General features: G+C 36.0%; 1 protein-coding gene across 2 annotated transcripts in view; it reads right to left on the bottom strand.

The window, feature by feature from the left end:
* Nucleotides 1-23,057, bottom strand: part of stai (stathmin) — a 547,461-nt gene extending 524,404 nt beyond the window's left edge. For both annotated transcript variants that reach the window (XR_010949437.1, XR_010949438.1), the window contains exon 1: nt 19,266-23,057. The gene's annotated coding sequence lies outside the window, so the exon portion shown is untranslated. The remainder of the gene's footprint in view (nt 1-19,265) is intronic.
* Between the last annotated feature and the right edge of the window lie 985 nt (nt 23,058-24,042).

The raw sequence follows: 24,042 nt of genomic DNA, 5'->3' as shown, positions 1-24,042 counted from the left end.
GACAGATTGCCTTTACTATAAAGATGCTTCGAAGAAAAATTAACGAATTCGGCGATGGACCACGCCTATTTTTATATAAAGGATTTTTAAAAGGGTCGTAGACGAATAAAATAAGCTATATCTTTGCACAAAAAAGCTTTATATTAAATGGTTTTTCATTCTCCAAATGGAATTATAACAAGAAAAAGGAAAAATTTTAATTTTTTAAACATTTTTTTAATGGGCTATGCCACGCCCCTAGTTTGATCAAGCATTGCAAAACATTTCTAGAGACTCAAAAACAAAAATCCCTCGCAACAAAATTCGAAAAAGTAATTTATCTGAAATGAACTGTATGTACAATTCAAACACATGCTCAGTATATAATATTTGGCTACACCCAAACATAGACACCCTTACTTGTTATACTCAGTTGAGCAGAGCCCACAGAGTATATTAACTTTGATTGGATAACGGTTGGTTGTACAGGTATAAAGGAATCGATATAGATATAGACTTCCATATATCAAAATCATCAGCATCGAAAAAAAATTTCATTGAGCCATGTCCGTCCGTCCGTCCGTCCGTCTGTCCGTTAACACAATAACTTGAGTAAATTTTGAGGTATCTTGATGAAATTTGGTATGTAGGTTCATGGGCACTCATCTCAGATAGCTATTTAAAATTAACGATATCGGACTATAACCACGCCCACTTTTTCGATATCGAAAATTTCGAAAAACCGAAAAAGTGCGATAATTGATTACCAAAGACGGATAAAGCGATGAAACTTGGTAGGTGAGTTGAACTTATGAGCAAAATAGAAAATTACTAAAATTTTGGACAACGGGCGTGGCACCGCCCACTTTTAAAAGAAGACATTTTAAAAGTTTTGCAAGCTGTAATTTGGGAGTCGTTGAAAATATCATGATGAAATTTGGCAGGAACGTTACTGCTATGTCCACGCCCACTTAAAAAAAAATGTTTTTTAAAGTCAAATTTTAACAAAAAATTTAATATCTTTACAGTATATAAGTAAATTATGTCAACATTCAACTCCAGTAATGATATGGTGCAACAAAATACAAAAATAAAAGAAAATTTCAAAATGGGCGTGGCTCCGCCCTTTTTCATTTAATTTGTCTAGGATACTTTTAATGCCATAAGTTGAACAAAAATTTACCAATCCTTGTGAAATTTGGTAGGGGCTTAGATTCTGGGACAATAACTTATTACTGTGAAAAAGGGCGAAATCCGTTGAAGCCACGCCCAGTTTTTATACACAGTCGACCCTCTGTCCTTCCGCTCGGCCGTTAACACGATAACTTGAGCAAAAATCGACATATCTTTATTAAACTTAGTTCACGTACTTATCTGAACTCACTTTATCTTGGTATAAAAAATGAGCGAAATCCGACAATGACCACGCCCACTTTTTCGATATCGAAAATTACGAAAAATGAAAAAAAATGCCATAATTCTATACCAAATACGAAAAAAGGGATGAAACACGGTAATTGGATTGGTTTATTGACGCAAAATATAACTTTAGAAAAAAATTGGTAAAATGGGTGTGATACCTACCATATTAAGTAGAAGAAAATGAAAAAGTTCTGCAGGGCGAAATCAAACGCCCTTGGAATCTTGGCAGGAATACTGTTCGGGGTATTAATTATATAAATAAATTAGCGGTACCCGACAGATGATGTTCTGGGTCACCCTGGTCCACATTTTGTTCGATATCTCGAAAACGCCTTCACATATACAACTAAGGGCCACTCCCTTTTAAACACCTCATTAATACCTTTAATTTGATACCCAGATCGTACAAACACATTATAGAGTCACCCCTGGTCCACCTTTATGGCGATATCTCGAAAAGACGTCCACCCATAGAACTAAGGCCCACTCCGTTTTAAAATTTGATACCCATATTGTACAAACGCATTGTAGAGTCACCCCTGGTCCACCTTTATGGCAATATCTCGAAAAGGCGTTCACCTATAGGACTAAGGCCCACTCCCTTTTAAAATACTCATTAACACCTTTCATTTGATACCCATATCGTACAAACAAATTCTAGAGTCACCCCTGGCCTCCCTTTATGGCAATATCTCGAAAAGGCGTCCACCCATAGAACTAAGGCCCACTCCGTTTTAAAATACTCATTAACACCTTTCGTTTGATACCCATATTGTACAAACGCATTGCAGAGTCACCCCTGGTCCACCTTTATGGCAATATCTCGAAAAGGCGTTCACCTATAGGACTAAGGCCCACTCCATTTTAAAATACTCATTAACACCTTTCATTTGCTACCCATATCGTACAAACAAATTCTAGAGTCACCCCTGGTCCACCTTTATGGCGATATCTCGAAAAGGCGTCCACCTATAGAACTATGGCCCAATCCATCTTAAAATACTCTTTAATACCTTCCATTTGACACACATGTCATACAAACACATTCCAGGGTTACCCTAGGTTCATTTTCCTACATGGTGATTTTCCCTTATTTTGTCTCCATAGCTCTCAGCTGAGTATGTAATGTTCGGTTACACCCGAACTTAGCCTTCCTTACTTGTTTTTTGTTTGTTTTTATTAGATGAATAAACATATTTTGCTCTATCAAAATAACAAATGAAACGTATTTATTGATATTCTAGCGAAATGAAATGACGCATTTTGCTATTCCGTTTCAAAACAAAATTTCTTTGCAACTGTTTGTTTATTTATACGTGGGCAAATCCCAAATAAGGTCCATCACGAACCGAAAATCTAAAGTGGTCAGACTTTATTTCTATCACTTGGTATTAAAGTCAAATATGTATGCGTATGATGTGGAAGTCAAATAGTTTAATCTTTCCCCTCATCATGGACAGAGAAACATAATTTCAAAGAAAGCCTTCATCAGTTTTGCAAATTTGGATGATTTACTAACAAAACATAACGTCCTTTCTTTATATTGTTGCGCTGTTAAACAGAGATCTATATTTTTGCTTTTAATAAAATTTTGTCTAGACTTTTATTTAGCATTTAAAAACTTTAGAAAAAGGAGGTTTTATAAATCGATCGTCTCCTTATCTTTATTATTATTTTCCTAGGAAGCAAACGTCGACTTGAAATTAAAAAAGCTTTCAGATGTTAAATAGGTCTGTTTACTAAAATTTATCCGGAAAGTTCGAGTAACATTTTTTATTGGTGTCTAAAATTTGTCAAAACCACTACCTGTCTTCCATTAGTTCATCCATATATTGGCCTATAATTTTATATCTGTTGAACAAAACTTATATGTTGTCCGAAAGAGGACATTTTGTGCTTTCCGTAATGCATAAACTGTTAATTGATTCTTGGAGATATTAGAAAAATCTTAAAAAATATGACGAAAATTTAAGCGGTTGTATCTCTTTTTTATCTAAATATATTTTGACGGCTAGAAATGGTTAAATGGGAATATCTTATCCAAATTTCAATGGATTTATTACAATCGTGAGTTTTGGAAGGCAAAATTATATATGGCCTCTTAAAATTTTGATTTAATATGCACTTTTGTTCTATTTCTTCTACAAAACAAACATTGAATGACCTAAAAATGTATCGAAGAATAAACCGAGTATACGTCTCCGCTTATGAAAAGGGAGTTTTGTGCTCTTAGCCCGGACTTTGAGGGAGTATTCAAAATTCCAGGTATGCAGATTTTGTTTACTAGAGCTAAAACTTGATGCCTCGCAAAGAATATATTTTCAAAGTCATATAGTGTAATTAATTGAGAAAGAATATTCGCGTCCGTAACCGTACTTAAGCTTATATCCAGCGTTTTAAAAAGATATATCAGATTTCGAAAAATTACGGGCATTGGGTCTTTAATTCACCTTCTGTCTCAAATTAAAGGAATGTAAAATCTCCCCTTAGCTGCTTTAAGTTTTGCATACTTTCAGCAGCATTAAAAAATTACTCATATTTCTTGTCGCGTCCCAGCCTCATCATATATGGTCGTGTATACATATGCACTTATATTTTTGGGTACCTCCACAATCGTTGTTTCAAATATTGTTATATCCGCTCAGTCCGCTGCTCATGTTCTCTTTTATGCACGTTGAAATTCGTGCGAATATCGCGACCGTTTCCAAGGACTTGCCCATATGTATTTGCAAAGTGTGTTATTAAGTGGACATGTGTACAATGAATGTATTTTTAATGAAAAGTACATATTAGCTTTATTAATTAGTTGTATCTGTTTTCAAGTTGATAATATTCCATTGTACACTACTACAAACCCAGAGTTGGGAGTAGTGCACTAAATTTTGAGTAACAACACTTACAACTTAAGTGGGCTGACATAACCAAGATCTTACCTTACGTATTAATTTAACGTTAATTTTTTATGGATTTAAGCGTCTGTTAATCCCTCACATATTCGTAAAACTAGCCAATACCAGCGGGCCAGTCCGCACGAAGAAAATACAACATAAAGCTATTGCGATATACCAATTTATGGTCTGGAAAACGTTACCGAGACCGTCCAGAAAATAATCTTTGAATAGTCCCAACAACACGCGAAATGTTCGCAGTCGCAGAAATAACCACACAGTGATAATTAGAAGGAATGATATGCTGGATATCTTAAAAAGGTAGGCTCCAATACTCTCCTGAAATACTTTTTCTTTGAAATGATTTTGAAATAGTTCCATTTATATTCATATTTCTTATTTGTTAATGTAAAAACGGCGGCCGCCGTGGTGTGATGGTAGCGTGCTCCGCCTAACACACCGAAGATCCTAGGTTCACGCCCCGGGAAAAGCAACATCAAAAACTTTAGAAACAAGTTTTTTCAATCAGAACAACAATTTTCTAAGCGGGGTCGCCCCTCGGCAGTGTTTGGCAAGCACTCCGAGTGTATTTCTGCCATGAAAAGCACTCAGTGAAAACTCATCTGCCTTGCAGATGCCATTCGGAGTCGGCATTAAACAAGTAGGTCCCATCCCGCCAATTTGTAGGAAAAAAATAGGAGTACGACGCAAATTGGAAGAGAGAAGCTCGGCCTTAGAACTCTTCGGATGTTATCGCGCCTTACATTAAATTATTTTATTTTTAATGTAAAAACCAGAGCGTTAAGATTAAATTGTGCAAAAGACAACATTACATTAACAATGGTTAGGTTAGGTTGGGATGCGTCCCTTTTAGATAAGGCATCCGGTTTTTTATTCCCATGTATTACCTTATGCTCTGGGACCCAATATAGATGTGCTCTTCTCATTTTGTTGGCTAGCAGCGAACGAGGCTAACTGGCGGCAGCGTAGAGAGACGAACAAGAAGCGTTAGAGTTGAGTTGTACTTTTGGCCAGCAAACAAGAAAGACCTAGAAGTCGTGATCCATGAATTCTTAAATTAAATTCATTATATTAAACTTTGCACCCCTTTTTTAACATTTAAATTTATTTCAAATCAGCAAATGCTGTCTCTCAGCATGCAGACAAAGGGGTCAGCGTCTCGTGATTGTGGTAGTGATCCTAAAAATTTCTTTTTTGACCTATGCAGTTGGTCGTATTGCTGGCATATGCTTATGACAATGATATCTGGCCTGACCACCCGCGCCGTTAGGCACGCTTACTTCAAACTGGAAAAAGAAGCGGTAGAGATGGGCTTGATGATGAATGAAGACAAAACGAAGTACCTGCTGCCATCGCACAAAGAGTCAGCTAATATGCGCTAGTGTTGGCAGCCATAATTTCGAAATAGTAATGGACTTCGTTTATTTGGGAACCAGCATTAGCACTAACAACAACATCAGCTTTGAAATCCTGCGAAGAATCACTCTTCCCAATAAATGCTACTTTGGACCAGGAAGGTAACTGAAAAGTAAAGTCTTCCCTCGGAAAACGAAAATCATGCTCTAAGTCACTTATCGTACCCGTCCTGCTATATGGTGCAGAAGCATTGACGATGACAACGTCAGACGAAGCGGCTCTGGGAGTGTTCGGGAGAAACGTGTTTCGAAAGATTTTTAGATTTTTCGGTTTGTGTGGTGTATGCTTGCCCAGATTTTGAACCTGCCGTAGAAGTATAGTGTGAAGAGTGCTTGCTTTCCATACACAAGGACCTGGGGTTAATTCCCGTGATAGGGGCTATCAAAAATGCAAAAGCGCCAGAAGCATGGTAAGCATAGTATTTCTCCCATGGGAAAATTTTAAGCAAAAATTCGTTTCTTGGCAGATGCGTTCGGTCAGTTTGCAAAACAAAATTTTAGCAATAAACCGTCGGAGTTAAGTTCATGCCAATTATTTATTATTATTATTTTTATTATAGGTATTAAACATTAACATTATGGATCATACTGGAATTGAAATTTTTTAATCGCATTTGTTTAAATTATCATAAAAAGAATGATATTCGGTTGGAATTACTGCTTTTAGCTATTGAATACTCCTTGATTCTTGCAGGCAAATTCTTGTAAATATCATCGAAGTACAACTTGTATTGGACGTCCCCAGTGAGTAAATAATTAAGAGCTTTAGGGTCTGATACCGCAGGATCTTTTCTGGTTACTCCGAGTCTTATATTCGAAAAACGGAGAAGTTCTCTATCGCTGTAGTTTTTAAAAAGGTTGTAGTTTAAGTATACAGCTTCGAATGGCTTATTAATAGTACGATTATTAATTTTTACAGTTTTTCGAGCCTCTTTTGTTATGTTAATATAGTCGTTTGGTAGATATATTGATTGGTTTTTCATTTTTTTCTCGATTTTTGCATGTGCACTGTCACATTCCATTTGCGTATGACCTTTTTCTAAATACTTTTGTTCTATAACTTTATTATGTTCTATTGCAAAAGTCGACAACGCATTAGATAAGTAATTGTTCCGATTCTGATCTGTAATGCATCGGATAAACAATTGACTTCTAAATGATGTATTAGGCACCAAATGAAAGACGAAGCCGATAAATCTCCATTAGTTTCGTTCCACCAGTAATTTGTACATTCATGGTTGGCTATATTATAGATAGTAAAGTTATGGACTTGCAAACGCTGCTTATAATAAATCGATGATGCGTTTATATTAGGGCAAAGCTTGACGACTTCAGTATCCATTGTAAAAACATGGCATTGTCCTTCTTGACCTCTTATTTTATCTTGTTGCTTTTCAAGATGAGCTCGCTCTTTTCTAGAAATATGTTCGCTGTATTCGTGTTCGGAAATTTGTTGAGCCTTGTATCCAACACATTTATCGCACTGATCCTTGCGAGGCATGAAAAGCGCTAAATTATTTTCATCGACAACTTTTGAGAACGTAAATATAGACACGGGTCTCATTGCCTGTTCTGAACAGTAGTAACTTGATTCGTGCACATACTCGGTACTTGCACACCTCGATTCTTGCAACATAAAACATTTTTCCATTACATACTCAGTTCTTGCGACATCCAAAAAATTTGAACTCGATACTTGCGCCATTGCCTTGTTGCTTTTGGTAACGGTTCCTTAGATTCAATAAAATTCGGGGAAGTCCCGATTTAATTCGTTAATGAATTGCTGTGATTGGCGAATTATCTTACGCACGTGTATTTTACGTGTATTTTGGGAAATTTGAATCAGTTTTAACTGACGTTTTATTGAGTGAGGTCTAATAATGGCAGGGAAAAAATTTACGTTGCTTACAATAAAACAAAAAGCTGACATTTTACGGAAGCTAAGTGAAGGATTTTCTGTCAATGCCTTAGCCAAAAGTTTTCACCTGCATAGATCAACAATGACCGTATTAAGAACAAGGAGAACACCATAAGGAAGTTCCTGGCGCATGCTGAATCTGGTCCTGGGAAGAGAAAAACGTTTAAACCTTCTGAGCTTCCTAAAACGGAAAGAGCATTGATCAAATGGTTTGCAAATCAACGGGCCAAGAACTTACCAATCACTTCTGATATGCATAAGCAAAAGGGCAAGTTTTTCCATGCAAAAATCCAGGAAAAATCGGGAGACTTTCATGCTAGCAATGAATGGGTTACAAACTTTGAAAAAAGATATGGAACAGGAAGACTCAAAATATGTGGGGAAAAACTTTCCAATAAGACTCATTGAGATAACCATTGTTGCAAAAACTGAACAAGACATTGCTGATTTGGGTTTGACCAAGGACCAGATATACAATGCCAATGAATCTGGTCTCTTTTGGAAGCTTTTGCCTGATAGAACTTTTGTGCGTTCAAAAGAACTTTTGTGCGCTCCAGGACATAAAATCAGTAAGGTTGTAAAAGATGCTGTTTATTAATTTAAAATTTCTTAAACTTGCAGGTAAAAGAGTTCCTTCGTGCCGAAAATCTTCCCTAAAAGGCTCTATTGCTTATTGATAATACTCCATGCCATCCCAAAAAAGGCGAGTTAATGAGAATAGACGAATCTCTGCGAAACATCAACTTAAATAAAATTAAAGAAAAATACTTTTTTAAAAATAAGCTTTTATTATTGATTAATAAAATTAACTAAAATAAACAATAAATTGACTCTAAAGAAATATAAAACTTTTATAAGTTCATTGTAACCTTTAACGATAATTAGGCTTTTTCGTCTGCGACAAAAAATTACTATATTGTACATAATTATATATTTTTAACATTAAAACTTTACACCTAAATTATTAGATCTTACAGTTTATATCACAGTCCTAATTGTTCTAATAAAAAACGTGTTAAATTTTGATGGTATAATTAAGAACATTTAGGATCTCCTTTTCTTGCTATCGCAATGTAACACGCTTTTATTAGAACAATTAGGACTGTGATATAAACTGGAAGATTTAATAATTTAGGTTTAAAGTTCTAATGTTAAAAATATATAATTATGTACAATATATAATTTTTTTGTCGCAGACGAAAAAGCCTAATTATCGTTAAAAGTTACAATGAACTTATAAAGTGTTATACTTCTTAGAGCCAATTTCTTGTTTACTTTTTAGTTAATTTTATTAACCAATAATAAAAGCTTAATTTTAAAAAAGTTTTTTTTCTTTAATTTTATTGTTCATTTTGTTCCCACGAGTATAGGACAAAAACGGTCCATCCCCCCAGAGGTCCATTGTAAAGGGATAAGGGCTTCAGTACAACAGGATTCGCCCTGGTACCCTGAGGCGCAACCTTAGCGATATGAAATTTTTATACACCCTCATATCATTCAGCCCTCTGTACGTACTCACCTTGACATTAGGTCATAAATACTAATAATAAATCAGAAAAAATCCACATTCATAACCAACAAATTTGCTCTGTGGCAGAGATCGGCATCAGGTAACTTTTTTGATACTCTAATATATACGCAGCAATTTGAGTATGAGTACGTATAAAACAACCAAGCGCAGCTATGATCTATTCGTTTACATACAAAAATTATTGTGTAAGTATAAGCTATGATGCATATGGATACAAGCAAAAACGGTCTCTCACGAACTATTCTCGTGTTTGGTTTGTTTTGGTATGAAATTTTTCATTAAAATACGCAGCAAAAGTTTGCTTCGAAGGGTGAATTTCAAAGCGCAACTGCTAGCTCAGCTAATCAGTTATCAGCTGAGTGAAAGAAATTGTGCTTTTGAAACGATACGTTGAACCAACTGTCAACAACCGCTCGATAAAAACGTTGAGTGAATGAAGCGGAAAATTTGTATGCTCACTAATTTGTCGTAAAGTTGCAACTGTGCGTTCCAAGAAGTTATCACTAATCAACTTCGCCAACAGTGTTGCTTTTGGAATGCGCCCTATGCTTTGTTCAACCCATTCAAATGAATTTGTATATATGTGCATACACATGTTCACGTGTTCTTGCAACAAAACATTAAATGCATACATACATACATATGAATATACAGATTTTCGAGAAAACATATCGTATGTGTTTGTCAAAAGTGGCTTCACTTCGGATATCAGCATCTTCGGTTGTCAGATCTTTCGCGTTCAACGCTAACGCGGTGTCAGGATGAAAAAAAGACTCTCAACCAAATTACTGATACGAATCGCTACGTTTGAATAACCCTGACTGAGCATGAGTACACGATTTTTTATATCATGATCCAAATATATTGGGCCATATTCATAATCGAAATAAAATGTGACTAAGTTAGTTGAAGCATTTTTGACAGAGAGCACATATAAAGTTGTGTCAAACAGTGTTAACTAACTTAAAATCATATTTTATTGTGACTTTGCCTATGTCGCGTTCAGTTTACAACTACTTATTGCAGATTTCTGCTCTGTGGGTTAAATCTGTTTTAAAATAATAGCCGTGTTTTTTTACACGTAAACGTCTATAAGCTTATACTTTATATGGACTGCTAAGCGTCAAACTTTAAATACACCTCTCAAGTTGCTGCGTATAAAATGTGTACTACTAAATTTCAATACGCATTATACTCAGATGTAACTGAAATATGTGTTTTTGTTTCACCCTCCACACTAATTCTATGTATTCTATGTGTGTCCAGAATTCATCGCAACTGATTTAGCTATATGTTATACACAGGCATACAACAGAGGATCGTGTCTCCGCTTTTCGGTACACCCTGTAGCTGTAGCTAGTTGTTTAACCACTGCCGCTAGATGGGTCTCCTAAGCATTATCTAAGCGAGGATAGGCGTTTTTTTCCAGCGCAAACGTAAACGTATACGCGTGTATAAAAAACGGCTAATATTCCAACTTTCGCTTAGCTAAAACTCCATCGCCAAAAATCTGTAAAACAAAATCAAGTGCACAGAAAAGTATGCAACACTTACCGATAACAGCCTAACCGCGTTAGCGTTCGTTGTATCACAGAATTTTTACACTTTGAAAATGACGGCTGTTGTTTGCAAGGTTGCATTCCTTTGAGTCTTCGTTTTCACCATCTGGATTAACAAAGTCATGAGCCTGGGCATTCGCGCAATTTTAGTGATGTAAATTGCATGGCGCCAGCGCCAATGCGGTGCCAGCTCAATGGTAGCTCATTGACGAAATGACTCCAAACGAATTTTTGACGCTACTTAGTAGTGAGTGCGTAGTACATTTCACTTGCGCTATTGAGTGAAACGACTTTTGTGTGCCAGGCACGAGTTTGGTGTTATTGGCGCTACTGGCAATGATGACACTGAGCTGATGACGGTAGCGCTGGTAGTTCAGCTTTTGAATCAGAGAAAGAATTGATGACCCGTGCAAATTATTATGGCTTTGGCCGTGTAAATTATTATGGTGTATTTGCACCAAATAAATGCTGCGGACATAACAACCGGAGTCATTTTTGAGTTGTATATTTTAGATTTAATGCACAATTAATATGGGTGTGTTTGAGCGGCCAAATAATAACAGTAGTATTGCTAAAGTGCTGCTAAGTTGATGGAATGTCGCTAATTTCCTAATGATGATGAATAGATTGTCAATATTTCGTTCAACGGACGCGCGAAATTGCCACATCTGCTCAAATTTTCCAAGATTTTCCATTCTTGATTTAATTTAAGCAGCCCAATTCTAAACAAAAATTCCGTGCGAGTTTTTTCCCTTCTCCCATTCCTGTTATTCTAAATAAAAATTCCTTGTGAGTTTTTTCACTTCTCCCTATCGGAGTTATACATGTGTGCAAAATTTCAGCTCAATCGGACACCGGGAAGTTAACTTGCAAGATTCCATTACATACAACAAAAGTGAAACTAAATAAAAGCTTATAATATAAAAACGCAATATGCTTTTTAGCTAACGCCTGGAATGATGTTAATGTATCTTAAATTCACTCATCATTTCAAAAATTTGTTGAGGTAACATCCGAATGGGATAGTGAAGATGTCATACCTCTTTGAAGTCTTTTGAACAAAATGAAAATTTCTTGATCAATTGTGATAATACCGATGGTGAAGAAACAAGCAACGTGGTAGTAAATACGAAGAAAGTTACAATATTTGCTTGGAATGGGCTGATCAAAATAACGCCTCTTTAGGCGATATTATGACGCTCCTGAGACTTAGAAGCAGCGTAATACTGAACAAGCGAGCTTGCACAAAACAAACAAAAATTTAAAAATTTTTTAGTTTCACATAAAGTATGTGAGCATTTCTATATTTATGTACATATATGAACGAATTGAACTTAAGCGTTAAAAATTAAAATACATTTTAAAATTAATAAGCTTATTTTCCAACCAAATTCTTTAATAAAGTTACCTTTCATTTTATAAGAAAAAAACTTGGTACTTGCGACAACCTCAAAACTTGCACCGAGCCCGGTTTCCATTACGTTCAAGAATCGAGTTACTACTGTACATTTATATGACCATATATGATGAGGTTCGGACGGGACAATAAATAGGAGTAATTTTTTGATAGTGATCTTACACACTTCTTTTTTATCCTGTGCAGTAGGTCGTATTGCTGGTGTTTGCTGATGACATTGATATCATCGGCCTGAACACCCTCGCCGTTAGTTGTGCTTATTCCAAACTGGAAAAAGGAGCGGTAAAGATGGGTTTGGTGGTGAATGAGGACAAAACGAAGTACCTGCTGTCCTCGAGCAAAGCTCATATGCGCCTTGGCAACCATGCTACTGTTGGCAGCGATAATTTCGAAATAGTAATGGACTTCGTTTATTTGGGAACCAGCATTAACACTAACAACAATATCAGCTCTGAAATCCCGCGAAGAATCACTCTTGCCAATAAATGCTACTTTGGACCAGGAAGGCAACTGAAAAGTAAAGTCTTCCCTCGGAAAACGAAAATAATGCTCTAAAAGTCACTTATCGTACCCGTCCTGCTATATGGTGCAGAAGCATGGACGATGACAACATCAGATGAAGCAGATATGGGAGTGTTCGGGAGAAAAGTTTTTCGAAAGATTTATGGACCTCTACGCGTTGTCGATGGTGAGTACCGAAGAAGATTTAATGGTGAGCTGTACGTGGTTTACGCAGACATCAACATAGTCCAGCTAGTTAAAACGCAGCGGCTATGCTGGCTAGGCCATGTTATGCGACTGAAAGATGGATCTCCGGCTAAGAAGTGTTTCTATCGGAACCAGAAGGAAGTAAGAAAGTAGGTCGTCTGTTCTCCTATTGTAATTCGGCGAGTTTCTTTAGTTATCTTTCAATTGTCTGAGGATTATCAGTTGGAGACTGCTAATTCCTTGAATCTGCTATGTATGTTTGTTGTGATTGATGTAAGTAAATGATGCATCTCGACTGCTTTCAGGCAGTGCCCCTGCCCTTGCAAGTTCTTCTGCCTTCTCGTGTCCCTCGATGTTCCTGTGTGAACAGGGTTATGTTTGCGAAGTTAGCTTCGGCTTGAAGCGACCTTTTGGAGCTACTGACGGCCTTAGACGAAGTGATTTGGGAGTTAAGCGCCATGAGCGCTGCTTAGCTAGCTGAGTAAAACCACACCTCGTGCCTTACTACCGAGTCCTCCGAGAGGAGCGTAGATAACCTCGCTATACTTAGAACTTCCTCTTGGAATAAACTAGAAAAATTGGGAAGACGGACTGACAGCGACACCTTAAGTTGCTCACAGAAGCCACTCGCTCCCATATCGCAGTCCATTTTGGAACCGTAGGTGTAGAGTGAAGATGTGTCCGAATCAGAACGGGTTGCTTTTACGAAGCAAAGAAAACGGGAATAATTTAAAGCTTTAGTAGATAAGTACCTAATCAGTATAAAACTTGCAATAGTTAGAGTCGTGTGTAGAAGTTCACGAAAGTGGGGAAAGCTTCTGGCCACCATTCCCTAGGGAGTGGCCAAAGCAATTCTTTTACATGCGATTCAAACAGCTCACTTCTTCCGGCCACTTGAATCCAAGTATCCTCTGAGAAGTGACTGAACACATGTTTAATAGTGAGCTAATGTGAGGAATCGACGACCTGGCTAGGCCACTCCGACATAATGGATTTAAGGGCTAGCTGGGGGATTTTACGGCAGAGTCCGACCCACATCATGTGCGACTGCAAGTGGGCATCGGCCTTTGATCAAGCGGATCGCTTTACAAACGTGTATAGTAATATTAGCATCTCCGCTGAGAGGGTTATATGCTGGGCTTCGTACCCGTCACGTAAAACCACGCTCCAGGAGACAAAACAAGCCTCGGATAATAAGCCAACAGTTATGTGATGACGCGCCTTGCAAACGTCTAAGGTTCTATGATTTGGGGGTATTCACTATTGATCTTAAAAATATTAGAATACTTCGATTAATCGCGTATTCTATTTTAGATTTTTGTAAGATTATAAATCGAATTTCACTTAAGTTTTGTATACTTTCACAAGCATTCAAAACTTATTTCTATTTCTTGTCGCGCAAAATTAAATGTTTTTTTGTCCTTTGATTACTTTTTGAATTTTGACTTTTGAAATTTTATAAAAATTATGCAATTTTCGATGAAATTGAAATATTTATTACCTCTTACATTTGTTCCAGAGGAAATGGTATTTGATGCATTCGGATTGATATCCGAAATGGAATTTTATTTGGATAGCGAAGAAAAGGAATATAATTCCGAAATAAAAAAAAACACACCTACGTCGGAAGAAGGCGTTATATCTAATCAAGATATGTGTAAAGAAATTAAAATCTGGAGTAATTTCAGTCTTCTTGCTCGCTTTTAATCAAACTCAACAACTAAAAACTATATCATTTTCTTTTCAAAATTCATTTACATTTCAACAAAAGTATATTTGATATCTAAAAATATTTCAATAAACAGGTGAACAAGTATATTTTGTGAAAGTATTGCACACTTCCTCTAAGGGTTTGCTCTGGTATCGCAATTACAAATGAAATTGGTTATTTTGGCATGATTTCAAGGACGATTGCCTGAAATTCTTTCTTCCAACACGTTACTTTGAAAATTAGGATTCATCTTCAAAAACCAAATGAAGCTCTGAAGGATTGTTTTAAGTTTATGCGACTTGATGAGGCATGCAAACGTTCCTGATGATCGTAAATAGGAACGGACCTACAACAATTGTAAGCCTGATTACCAACTTTACATCAAGAAAGCTGATTTCAATTCACTTACGCAACTTAGATCTTTTGCAGAAGACTTTGAAGAAATAATTAGACGCGCTGTTAAAAGTAGTCAATCAAACCATCTGAGACACCCTCAAAGTACTTTACAACAACCAATATTTTTACGGAACGTGTGCCATCGTTGTGGAGATCAAACACATCAGTAGGTACTCTCCACTATAAAAATAATAAAACCATAGCCGTTATTCAACTTGAACACGTTAAAATTGAACTACACTTGATACAGGATCTGCGCGTAGTTTTATCAATCAACGGTTTGTTAATAGTTTTAATGTAAATCACAAAGTTAAGCCAGCGCATATTAAAATTTGAATGAATAATGGTTTTACAGAGCAAATTAAATTTGTTTTAGAAGTGGTCTTGCGCTGTAATGAAATGTTATCAAATTTTCAATTGTTCGATATGGATTCTCGGTTGTAGATGACAACAAACTTGGAATGGACTTTTTTAAAAGAATGAAAGCTAACATAAGTTTTGGGAATGCAAAATTTCAACTTACAGCATTTGATATAATGAGTAAACCAACATAGCGTATTCAGTGTACATTGTCAAAAGAAATTTCAGAAGAGGTTTTGGTTAAGAATTATTGCAACAAGGATTAAAGAAATTTGAAGAAATACATGGAACATCGAATATTACAACACACAAAATTGTTATGAAAGATGATCAACCAATTCACTCGAAGTCTTGCAATGCAAAGTATCATTAACGAAAATGTGGACGAGCTTCTTGACAAAAAGTGTATTGAACCTTCGCAGAGTCCCTTCAGTGGGCCCATTAGGTTAGGTTGGGTTGAACTGGCCGGTCCATGAGGACCTCACATAGACTGAATGAGTCCGTAGTGTTAGCAGAAGTTTGTTTTAACGACCAAACTGAAAAAGCCTATAAAAACAGGACCTATGTTATAAAATAACTCCGTCCCCTTGGCAAATACAAGAAGCGTCATAGGACTTAAGCCAATTGCTGCTTTTAGATCTGACAGCTGTATCACTCCTAATAGCTGGAGTCTTAGCCTGGCTAGCGCATGGCACGAGCACAGAACGTGCTCGATTGTTTCCTCCTGGGACGCAATATAGATGTATGCTTCTCCCTGTCCCGATTATCCGATTAAGATCTCCCTCGAAGCGCAGATAGGGAATCAGGTAGTCTGTTTGTCTTGTGATTGATGACGCTATGCTACTGTGGCCGTATGGTGGGCGCTCAAGCTGCCCCGAGGCACCGAGACTGTTTGCAGTTGTTAAAGCTATGTTCTTTGCCAGGTATACAGGAGGAATGTGCGGAATGGCATACAGCGCAGCCGTCGGGGTTGTTTTCAGGGCTCCCGTAATGCTAAGCATTTATAGTCTGCATACCCCCTCTAATTGGCGGCCACCGTGGTGTGATGGTAGCGTGCTCCGCCTAACACACCGAATGCCCTGCGTTCACACCCCGGGCAAAGCAACATCAAAATTTTAGAATTAAGGTTTTTCAATTAGAAGAAAATTTTTCTAAGCGGGGTCGCCCTTCGGCAGTGTTTGGCAAGCACTCCGAGTGTATTTCTGTCATGAAAAGCTCTCAGTGAAAACTCATCTGCCTCGGAGATGCCGTTCGGAGTCGGCAAAAAACAAGTAGGTCCCGTCCCGCCAATTTGTAGGAAAAATTAAAAAGGAGCACGACGCAAATTTGAAGAAAAGCTCGGCCTAAAATCTCTTCGGAAGTTATCGCGCCTTACATTTATTTTTTTATACCCCCTCTAATTGGGCACTTTCCATTTATTGACAATTGCAACGTCATCTGCGTAAGCCGTAAGTTTAACGGGTCCCTCATCGAATCGCCTGAGCAGTTGGTTGATGAGCAGTGTCCACAGCTGAGGTGATAGCCCCCTCCCTGCGGCGTGCCCCTGTCCACTGATTTCGTGGCCTCGTACAATGCCCATTGTGATGTAATCTTCCTGCAATTTAACATGCAGCCGATCCATCGCCACGTAAAGTTGGCGGTGCACCATAAAAAAAGTAAATCTTTTTTTCGAATTTATAAAATATGCCACTTATCTACGGCAAATTCGTGTGCAAGAATTATTTTCCTAGCTAAGGTGGTGCCACTCGATATTTTCTAAAATATATTCGCGGCAAATTTTTTTGTTTCATGGATAAATTACAGCAAAATCACGGAAATTTACCCAATAGTTAATTTTTTTCCGCGCAAAAGTTGTCTTGCCAACTTCAGAGAGGTGCCTCCAGCATAACAACAGCGCATCAACCACACCATCATCATTAGCGGTTTTATGCTTAGTTTCCATTAGAGCGACTTCTGTGGGAGCAAAACACAAGCGAAAATTGGAAAAGAAATCAATTTCGAAATTCGTTAAAGTCCCTCGCAAAGCAACATCAACAACTTAGAAAAAAGTTGTTTCAATCGGAAAACAAGTTCTTCTGCGCCCTAAGCAGTGGTTTTGCCAACACCACTGTCGGCATTATACATGTAGGTTCCAAAAGAAGCACAACGCGAATTGGAAGCGAAGTTTAGGCTTCAATTTTCTTGGAGGTAAAACGCGGCAAGTATTTTTTTTAATAGTGGCACGGCTTTCCGAGGGTTTTCCAAACAGCTCGATCAGTCGACATCCATCGACACCTATTGGAAAGTAAAATCCTATTTTGGTAAAATATCGCCTCATTAAAGGCCCTGAAAAACTTGTAATATTCATAACGACCACTTGGTAACCATATTTTCACTTAATCATAGATAAATCTATATTGGCATCGCTTATTGGTGTCTTAACCTAAAAAATGTTATAACTTTATAAAAATACGAAAAATTTCAAAAAGAGAAATATAATCGCCAAAATATGGATAAATTCGCCAACGCAAATATTTATAGATCGTTATGACTAAGGCGTTATTCAATGATGGCTTTAATAACTGATTATATTGACTTCCATAGAATTAGTTTGGTCAGATGTTTTACACAGGGTTTGCGAGGGCCTTAAAGTAGTCATTCCGAAATTTTGTTTTCATCTCATGATCTATTCATACACGAGTGAACTTTCAAAGTTTGGTCTCACAACTTAATTCATTTACATGCCTCACACTTTCATTGCATACAATAAAAAATATTTATTTACTCACAATTATAACTATTTATTGGTACATTATACAAGGAAAAAATATTATCATTTCGACTGCTGATCGGAATATCACCGTATCTCAACTGCTGTTTCGAAAACGCCCTATCTCAAAATGTTTCCAAATTCTGCGTTTAGTCGAGTTAGGGTGATATTCCACTCAACACTCAATTAATAACAACACCCTTCAGTTACATCCTGGATGTTATAAAGTCTCGAACTCTTGGATTTGTTACATCTATATATATATTCGGAGAATTGTCCATGATATGTTGTGCCACCGCACAAAGTCGATTATTATGAACGCCTGCTGCTCCAGTATCTCTCAAATATATATCTCCTCTAAACCCTTCAGCAAACATGAATGCTTCTTCATTCCAATATGCTATTATTTTCACGAGCGCAGATTTGAGACGAGGAGAAGGAGTTTCATCGTTTACATCACACGAACCCCATCCACTAATTTCCATAAATTTTCCCGGTAATAATTGCTCATCGCAAAGTTCTATTATTTGTACTTCATTTAGGTCAAAGGGTAAAAAAACTTTAACAACAGCTATATCCATCAAACCTGTGTCTGGATCATAATGAGGATGAGGTATTACTTCCCCCACACAATGTGGTTGCCCTATTTGTTCGTATATTTTTGTTGCACCAGCTATAACGAGGAGATCAATCTTATTTATACCATTTACGCAAAACGCAACTGTAACCACCGATTTAAGACTGACTATGGAACCAGCGCATATATAGTTTCCATTATGAAATATTGCCACTGTATGTGCGCTTTGCTTTATTTCTATATTTTCGCCGTTTATAATGCGATATACCGCATTCGTATAGCTTAAAATGCCAAAAATCAGCGCGAAATTTTTTCGTAGATTCATTTTTTATTTTAAAACATTTTCTGTCACTTTTTAAGTATAAAGTACACCGAGACTAATTTTGTGGGCGCTATTTATACCCAATTGAGTCGTGTAAATAAAAAATAAGATTCCAGGAATTTCACATAACAAAAATTCATCTAAATTTAAGTTAAAGCTACTCAAGGTCAATATTTTTACACCCAGCGTGCTTTGCACACAGAGTCTATTAACTTTGGTGTAAAAGATCCATGTGGATCTTTGGAAAACTAACTAGCGCACTAATGCGCTCGCACACCACCCACGCACTTACTTTTATATATTCCTTTTTTGTCCTTCTGTTTCTGTTTTTTATAATAAATGAATTCGTTTGGGTTTTAGTGTATTGTTTTTCTTTTATTTGAAATTTGGTTAATAACACTTTTTAGTTTCTTATTTGTACCACTACAATTTGTCACTGTACTTTTTTGTTCTTGTATAGTTTTTATTTTTCTTATGACTTTGAAGTGCGCGTCTTGATTGGGTGCCGGTTCATTTAAAACTCAAAACTGCCGCTAACGCAACTCTCTAGCTATGCAGTTTTTCTTTACATTGCTTAGCAACGAAAATAATCATGGCGTCGAGCAACGGCAGTTTCAACCAATCAGAAACTCTCCAATTGCTCGACTCTAACAATTTTAGTGATGCCAAGTGCATCTGATGTATGGTTGCATCTTGGACATTTCCAAAAAGGGTTGTCATCTACAATTTATTTTAATGTATTTTACTTTGGCACTACATCTTCCCCTTTAGAAAAGAAGAATTTGGTAAGATTAAGTAATTAATCTTGCCACATTCTTCTTTGGGCTTTAGTAATTTGTTGTAATGTTTTGAATGAACGGTGTTAACCCGGGCTACATTCATTCAGAACAGTGCAACTTTTGTAAATATAATGAAAAATTTAAACTATCAAGAAAATTGAATATGCAAAAAGTTAATGTTCAGAGGTTTATAATTAATAGAAATTTTGTTTTAAAATGAACCGGTTTTTTATTCTTATTGTAGGATCTACGTTAGTAAATTTATTTTTACATTTTCATAAAATTGTTTCCTTTAGCCTTCATTGGCGGATTCTTAAAATATATTTGTATATTTATATCTAAGGATTATTTAGTAACTTATATAGACATAAGTACAGGCTAAATTTAATTAATTTTTTGTACTCTATTTTTATGTACAATTTTTTCGTTTTGATTACTTATCTCACAAATTGTTATATTTGGTCCATCAATATTTTTTACTATGTAGGGACCTTGATATATATTTTTATGTTTATTTCTAGGTTCTGTTTCTACTAAAACTCTATCATTAATTTTAATTTCTAAAGGCTTAGCAGTTTTATCGTATAAATCTTTATTTCTAATCTTATGCTTAATAATCAAATTTTTTGCCATTTTATGCGATTTTTGCATTCTAAACTTAAGCTCTTTTGCGTAATTTTCTACGTTATAGATCGGATCAATTTGCTCTTTTTGCAATTCATGTGGCATTGTAGTTTTTCTGCCAAATATTAATTCAAAGGGAGCAAATTTATTATCAAAAACCGAACTACTTGTAGTATTGTGTAAAAATGTAAAGTATTTTAAATATGTATCCCAATCTGAATACGTTTCATTTAGATATGCACGCAAGTATTCGTTAAAGACTCTATGATTTCTTTCAACAGTACCAACAGTTTCGTGATGGTAGGCTGTTGAGAAATCATGATCAATCTTTAAAAGTTTTGTCAATTCAGAGAATAATTCGTTTTTATATTCCGTTCCTAAATCGGATCTAATAGCTTTCATTGTACCATATGTTAATATAAAGGTTTCAAAAATAGCGCAAGCAATAGTTTTTGCTGATTTATCTGGTACGGCTACTGTTATCAGGTATTTAGAAAAGTCACAAATCATAGTAACAGCGAACTTGTTACCATATTTGGATTCCGGAAGTGGACCTATTGTATCGACAATTACTATGTCAAAGGGTTTGCAGGGGGTCGGAGTCAAAACAAGATTTTCCTTTGTTTTGGGTTTTGTTTTATTTAAAAGGCATTTATTGCAATTTTTGACAAATTTAGCTATGTCACGAGTCATATTTTTCCAATAGTATTTTGTTCTTAATTTGGAATATAATCGTTTTGTACCGCAATGACCTCCTAACAAAGGGTCCTCATGATAAATTGTCATAAGTTTTTGTTTCTGCTCTCTTTCTGTTACAGTTTCTACAGGGTCTGTTAGTATTATTTGTAATGATTTTAAAATTTTATTACCGCTAATTTTAAAATTTGTAATCGAAAATTCTTTGAAAAATATATCATTCTTTGGCCATTCTAACTGCTTAATATTGTGACTGCCGGCTGCTTTTTCAAGCCTCGAAAATAACTCATCTAAATTTGTTTTTCCGTTAGCATATACAAAATTAAGTAAATTTAATTGTTTATGTTTTAAATGCGCATAAATTTGTATATTGGAGATCTCATTATTCTTATTAAATTGTATAGTCGACTTTATTCGCGGTATCTTTTTTGAAAAATTGTATGAGAATTTGTCATAAACTTGTACTTTAGGCGTTACGCAAAAAGTATCAGTAAAGTTATCGTCTTTATTTTGTAATTCCTTTTGTTTGGTTTGTGATCGCGTTTGGACTGCTAAAACGTGCTTTGTAGATTCTTTTATTTCGTCTATACTAATGCGTGAAAGAGCATCAGCCACAACGTTAGATTTTCCTTTTATATATTCAATCGTAAATTTATATTCTGACAGTTCTAATCGAATTCTAGCAAGTTTAGAGAAAGGGTCTTTCATGTTAAAAAGGTAAACTAGTGGTCCATGATCAGATTTTACTGTGAAATTTGTACCGTAAACATATGGGCGAAAGTGCTTTATAGCGAAATATATTGCTAGGAGTTCTAATTCGATAATTGCTTTTTTCTGCTCTGCTTTATTAAAAGATTTTGACGCGAAACAAATTGGTAAATCGTTATCACCATGCTTTTGGCTTAATATAGCGCCACACCCACTCTTAGAAGCATCTACTGTAATTATAAATTCTTTTGTGAAGTCAGGGTATTGTAGTAGTTGAGGAGACATTAATGCTTGTTTTAGTTTTTCGAAAGCGTTTTCGCACGCTTCGTCCCAAACAAATTCAACTTTTTTCCTATTTAAACGATTTAAAGGCGCTGCCAGTGACGCAAAATTCGGTATAAACCGCCTGTAATAATTTGCAAATGCGACAAATCGCCTAACCGCATCTTTGTCTTTTGGCTTAGGATACCTTTTAATAGCGTCTATTTTCGAATCATCTGGCAGCAAGCCTTTTGAGGTGCATTTATGGCCTAGAAAAGTTACTTCGGAACGAAGGAAATTGCATTTGTTTGGATTCAGCTTTAAATTAAACTTTCTACAGGTTTCGAAAACTTTTTCTAAATTTTTAAGGTGGTGTGTCTCACTACAACCAATGACGATAACGTCGTCAATATACATAAAAGCCTGATTTGGCGAAATGCCTGAAAATGCTATTGACATCATACGAGAAAATGAGTTTGGTGCAATGTTTAACCCGAAAGGTAAAACTTTCCAACGAAAAGCTCCTCGATCTGTACTGAAAGAAGTTACATCTCTAGATTTAGGGTGAAGGGGTATTTGGTGAAAACCAGAAAAAAGATCTAAAGTTGAAAAGTACTTGGCTCTGCCAAGATTATCGAGTATGTCATCAACGCGTGCTAGTGGAAATTTGTCGGCTATAAGCTTTTTATTTACTGCTCTGAAATCTACGCACATACGATACGACTTTTTGCCCGTTGGATCTTTTTTCGGTACCAAAATTAAAGGACTGTTATAGTTTGAAAAACTAGGTTCGATTAAATCATTCTGTAGTAGGTTTTCGACTTGTTTATTGATTTCTTCGCGTTGTGTGTATGGCAAACGGTAATTTTTAATATAGACAGGGGTTTTGTCAGTTAATCTAAGTTTTTGTTCGTAGAAATTATTAAGCGTCATTACGTCGGTTTTTAATGCAAAAATATCAGAATATTTCAAACATAAATCAAGTAATTTCTTTTTAGCGTAAGAAGGCATTTGTTTTGCCAAAATTGATTTAAGCTCTTCTATGCGTTTTGAATCGATAGGTGTATCATTTATGCGATAGACGTTAAAGTTTTTAATGTCTTCAGTTTGAATATTGAAATCTTTTACGTACTTGACCTCGTCGGTGGTATTGATAACTTTTATTATTGGGTTTTTTGTATCAACGATACATTTTGCTGTGAAAACACCGTTAATAAGTTCCTGAGAATCAACAAAAACTGGACTTGTCGAATTTTTCAAACTAAAAACACGAAAAACTTCGCATCTTGGTGGAATTACAAGACTTTCCCTATTATACCGTCCGAAGGAATATTAAAGTTGTCATTGACTACATGAAGAGTCAGAGGAAAAAATGTATTTGACGCGATTATACTTGTATTCACTGTTCCTAGTGTTGTTACCGTGTCTGTTGTTACGCCTGTTATATTTATTACGTTACTATTGTCTACTTCTACATCGTTTGCCAAACTGGAAATTTTTATTAGTGAAATGTCTGCCTGTGAATCTACTAGAAAGGAACATATTTTATGAGAATCGCTACAAGCGACTTCGACGAAATCGGAAAAATTTAAATTTAGACAATATATTGATTGAGAAGTATTTAGTCGAATTGCTCCTGCTCCCTCAGTGTTCGCGCCTGAGGGGCTTCGGCATTTAAAGAACGAACATTGGCTGAATTTCTAGAATTTGAACCCTGACTATTGGAATTTCTGTTATTTCCAGACCGATTATTATTGTTATTGTTGGAATTGCTATTGCCTCTATTATAATTGCGATTATAGCCTCTGTTATAATTGTGATTATTGCCTCTGTTATAGTTGTTATTTCGGAAACTTGTATTAGTGTGTTGCCTATTTGCATTACCGTTAAATCGAAAATTACTATTGTTGTTATATCTGAAATTGCTGTTACCTCTAGAATTTCCACGGAAATTACTATATCTTATCGGATGTGACCGAAACGCTAACACTTGCCGTTCTT

The sequence above is a fragment of the Eurosta solidaginis genome, chromosome 2, assembly GCF_040869045.1.
Source record: "Eurosta solidaginis isolate ZX-2024a chromosome 2, ASM4086904v1, whole genome shotgun sequence".
Classification (NCBI taxonomy): Eukaryota; Metazoa; Arthropoda; class Insecta; order Diptera; family Tephritidae; genus Eurosta; species Eurosta solidaginis.
The sequence above is the reverse complement of the archived record's forward strand: the minus strand, read 5'-3'. Positions and strand labels throughout refer to the sequence as shown.